At 42.5% G+C, this 5046-nt stretch overlaps 1 protein-coding gene across 2 annotated transcripts in view; it reads right to left on the bottom strand.

Moving 5' to 3' along the window:
* Window positions 1–5046, bottom strand: part of LOC115641072 (cystine/glutamate transporter-like) — a 45733-nt gene that overhangs the window by 28 nt on the left and 40659 nt on the right. The gene's annotated exons all lie outside the window — the stretch shown is intronic.

The following is a 5046-nucleotide window of genomic DNA, read 5'->3' as shown; positions in this document are numbered from 1 at the left end:
CTGTTATAAACAGATAGTTAAGGGTTAATAGAACAGGAGTACTTCATGTCTCTTTTGCCTGTAAAGGGTTAACAAGTCCAGTGAGCCTGGCTGTCATCTGACCAGAAGACCAATCAGGGGACAGGATACTTTCAAATCTTGAGGGAGGGAAGTTGTGTGTGTGCTGTTAGTTCTTGGTGATTGTTCTCTCTGGGTTCTGAGAGTCACCAGATGTGCAACCAAGTTTCTCTCCAATCTCTCTGATACAGTCTCTTATGTGTCCAGAATAGTAAGTACTAGGTAGATAAGGCGAGTTAGGCTTATGTTTGTTTTCTTTATTTACAAATGTGTATTTGGCTGGAAGGAGTTCAAATTTGTATTTTGCTGAAAGGATTTTACTTTGTACTTGTATACTTAGGCTCGGAGGGTATTCCCAGTGTCTATAGCTGAAAGACCCTGTAACATATTCCATCTTAAATTTACAAAGATAATTTTTACTGTTTTTCCTTCTTTAATTAAAAGCTTTTCTTGTTTAAGAACCTGATTGTTTTTTTATTCTGGTGAGACCCCAGGGGACTGGGTCTGGATTCACCAGGGAATTGGTGGGGAGAAAGGAGGGAAGGGGGAGAGAGAGGTTAATTTCTCTCTGTGTTAGGATTACTTTCTCTCTCAGGGAGAGTCTAGGAGGGAGAGAGAGAAGGAGTGGGGAAGGTGGATTTTCCTCTCTGTTTTAAGAGTCAAGGAGTTTGAATCACAGTGATCTTCCAGGGTAACCCAGGGAGGGGAAGCCTGAGAGAGGCAACGATGAGGGAAAGGGTTTACTTTCCTTGCATTAAGATCCAGAGGCAGGGCCATCCTTAGGCATAGGCAACATAGGCAGCTGTGTACGGCACCTGAAAATTTGGGGCACCACTGGGTCTTAGTGTCCACCCTCTTGTTTTCCTATCCCTGTTCTGACCCTTCCTGCAGGCTCCCACAGATGGCTGCTCTAGCCTGGTGAGTCTTCCTTGGGAGGGAATCTAGTAGTTAAAAGTGAAAAAACCTCCAGCCTGCCAGACCTATTAGCACAACATTGAAACTGTTAAAGAGACATTCAAGGGGTAATAAAGCCATTTAACAGGCATTTGCCAACCCCAAGGTATATACTGACAGGTTTCAGAGTGGTAGTCCTGTTAGTCTGTATCAGCAAAAACAAGGACGAGTCCTTGTGTCACCTCAAAGACTAACAAATTATTTGGGCATAAGCTTTTGTGGACTAGAACCCATTTCATCAGATGTCCACGAAAGCTTATGCCCAAATACATTTTTATACTGTCAGTTTCTGACTTTACTGACAAAAACAGTTGTGCATTAATGTAATATTTACACAGAACATGTCAGTCTACAGGACCTTAGTTTAAAATTTGCTTTAAAAATATTTCATTAGTGAGCTGGTGAAGATTATAAAATCACATTTCTAAAAAATGCTTGCATAGAGTTTTAGATGCACAATCATCTTTAGCCTTAAATGTGTGGATCTTCAGACATAGTTTTTTAAATAAATCCTTCAAAAGACCTCCCTTATCTGAAATACACATTTTAATTACTATAGTTAAAAAAAAAAGTGCTTCCAAGTCTTCCTGTCCTTTCTGTCCATCCCTTCACCACCTCTCCCCCCACTCCCCACTGAAGAGAGCCCTTAAAGGGACGACAGTCCTTCCCTTCCAGATAGCTGGACAAAGAGTTCCCTTTCTTTACTTCTGACTATCCGACAAACTAGTTTTAAAAGAACCCTCCAGCAAAATCAGTACCTTAGTAAGACAAAATCCTTGTTATACCTAAAATCTTTGGAAACATATTTTTTTAAAGTTGGTGAAATTTCATAACCATGTCTTTTGTTATGGAGATCACACAAAGTAAATTACTGTTCCCTTTTTCTAAAAGCAATGAACATTGTTATGAACACACTAAACCTCTCTGATTAATTTAAAAGAATGTCTTTGTTTCAGTGAGTTAAATATGTAGTAATCTGGAATGCTGGCTTAAGATTTGAGTACATTTAAAATATAAATTCAACTTAGAAATACTGATGAAGAAAATGTAAAACAGAGAAGAGCTGCATCATGTATTCCATTATATGTAATGTTGTATTCAGCAGGACAGCTAACTCACCCTTACTATGAAGTTTTTGCAAATAAATCTCTGACAAACTTCAGGGCATATCAAAAAACCTGTGACTGACATTTTTTATTCCCAAATTTTAGTGCTTTTAATTAGGTACTTTCTTCATGTCCATTCTGTATGAGGGAGAGTGCATGGAAGTCTCTGCGGGGAACTGTGACTCTCCGCCACCACGAGGCTGGCTGGGCATCTCATTATCCTTTGCTGTCAAGTCCCTCCTCCCCCTCCCCCATCAGGCTGTGAGCTTGGGCTGCCATCCAGCATAGGGGCACCAGTTTAATAATACTGCCTAGGGCCCCATAAATCCTAAGGATGGCCCTGTCCAGAGGGTCTGGGTCTTGGGGGTCCCCGGGCAAGGTTTTGGGGGGACCAGAGTATACCAGGCACTGGAATTCCTGGTTGGTGGCAGCGCTACAAGTACTAAGCTGGTAATTGAGTTTAGAGGAATTCATGCTGGTACCCCATCTTTTGGACACTAAGGTTCAGAGTGGGGGTTTATACCATGACAGAGCCCCTGTTCGCAAAGCTCCCTTGCACTTACTGTCACATACAGTAACACATGTTAGAAGGAAGTGCAGATGGGACAGATGGCTTTGGCAGGTATGCTGATTCCAGTCTCCATGCATAAGTCAGTATTTTTACCTTTATTATTGGATTCCTGTATCTCCTACAATGTGCTCAAACTATAAAAAGAGGCTCGGACCCTGCTTGCTGTCTGTGGACTGCTTGCTGCCCTGCAAGGAGAGTGAGAGCAGACCAGGACTTTGTAGCATCTTCTGATTCTTTTAACACTTCCTTTGTTTCTGTTACTTGCCCCACCGATTTTGTGGCAAGTTGTCTTAACCATTTAACAGCAGTGGTTATAGTTTGCAATATTTTATATTTCAAGACTACAGTTTCTTCCCTAGCCTTACAAATTTCATTCCATGTTTCGTCCCTGCTTTTTTAACTTCATATTGACATCTTTTGCTAGCAACCCAGCAGGTCCACAAATTATCAAACTCTGTGGGGATTTGAAGGGAGGGGATAAGGGGGTTCCCTAGTTCGTGGTTTTCCGTCATGTTAAATCGTGATTCCTACAGCGGACAGCTCGTTTACTCACCAGATGAGCTGTCGAGGTCACCAATATTGTCAGACTTTAACAATGTGGTGCTCTGCTCTGTTCAATGTTGATAACAGTTGGCTGCATGCATGCATTCCCTCTATGTGCTACCCTGGTTCTGCACAGATAGCAGACATGGACACCACAGACCCTGAAAGAACCCGCAATGACCATAGACTCTGATAAGGTACAAAGGTACCTGGCCAGGTTTATTATCAAACGAAGCACAGTAATAGTTTCCTGCAGACTCTTCAGGATAGACTACGAATATGTGCCCCCTGCCAATGGACCGGCTCAGTCAGTGGCAGGACTCTCCACTGCCCCCCAGGCCAAACAAAGACAATACCTCAGGGGTACACTTTTATACACAGGTACAAACAAGTTACACATCACTCCCGATGTATTGAGGTACAACCCCTCTTCGTGTTAGGGTGCAGCCTCTCACCTTGTACATATTGGTTTGAACAAAACAATTCTATCAGATTACCCTTCTGCCCGTCTTTAGGATGGGTCAGCTTTTTCCTTGTTATCTATCTGGAATGTGCTCATGCTGGAGTGTTCTGGTACCATCCTGGCATGTGTTTGCATCACTTGTGCCCAGTACCCTGTAGATATGTGTGGTTTTGCAGCATTAGCCCTCTTCATACCAGATTCTGTGAGCAGGGCCTGCCTCTTGCTCACAGCTTAATTTTGCTTTATGTCAGCAAAGTCTTGACCATTACGTTAGTTCAGGACTTAAGTTTCATACCAGGTCTTTGATATAAGGATTTATGTTCCATGGCCTCATCCTACAACAACTGGATTCATAAAATATTTTTTAGAATTTGTTCTGTTGGCTTGATTTTGGTATCTTTTTCTTCCTGGGATGAATAGTTCCCTCAATGTGTTTTCTCTAAATTAAAATCTTTGTTTCTGCTTGTTTCGGTCTAACTCCGTCCTTCTGTTCTCTATTACAACTTTTCCCTCCTGGGGGTAGGTGTTGTCTTTTGAGTTCACTTTTGTTTCTCTTTTGCTGGGCTCAATCCACCTCATTAGGAGTTAGACTGAGTCAAGACCTCCAGAATTTAGCCTACCTTTATTATAGCTCTTTATCTAGTGTCCTGTGTATTTTTTATTCCTTTACCTTGAGGTTTAAGCCCACTTCACCCAGCTTTCCCCACTGCATCCCCCTTTCCTTCCAACACTGCCCTCTCCACAATAGTCTGGATCTCCCCAATATTTTGTCTCCATAAAGGGAAGAGAGGGGCTGAACAGGATGTAGCCGGTGGTTGTAAAGTTACTGGGACAGCAGTTATGAGTCCTTTTACTTCCCTTCCCTTGCTGTCTGCTCAACACGCCTCCCATCAGAGCACCAATTTAGATTTCCTTCCTGTACCTACCAAGGGAATCGCAGGGTAGGAAAGAGAGAGGATTCTAATCCAGGGATACCATAAATCATGGGAAACCTGAACATTCTGACTGTGGCTCTTAGCCAGAGTAAAGACGGGGCCAGCTTCGGCTTTAGGGAACACTCCCTCATTTGGCTCAGAGTGTTGAGACTACAACCACAATTACTTAACTTTCTTTTTTTTTCCCAAATATCATGGATTGCAAGTGAGATGCAAAATTGTCAGTACTAAGCCTGAAGCCCTCTGTGAATCCATGGAACAGGTACAACCAGCAACACCAGCAAGTTTCCCTAAAGACAGTATAATGATACAGAGACCCATTGGTGGTTCTCTGCCAGCGACTCTTGTCATGTCTGACCTACTACACCTCACATACTGTTGTCATAATCTGTATCTAAAAGGTGTCATTTAGGGTAT

The sequence above is a fragment of the Gopherus evgoodei genome, chromosome 1, assembly GCF_007399415.2.
Source record: "Gopherus evgoodei ecotype Sinaloan lineage chromosome 1, rGopEvg1_v1.p, whole genome shotgun sequence".
Taxonomy (NCBI): Eukaryota; Metazoa; Chordata; order Testudines; family Testudinidae; genus Gopherus; species Gopherus evgoodei.
This window is presented reverse-complemented; position numbering and strand designations above follow the sequence as displayed.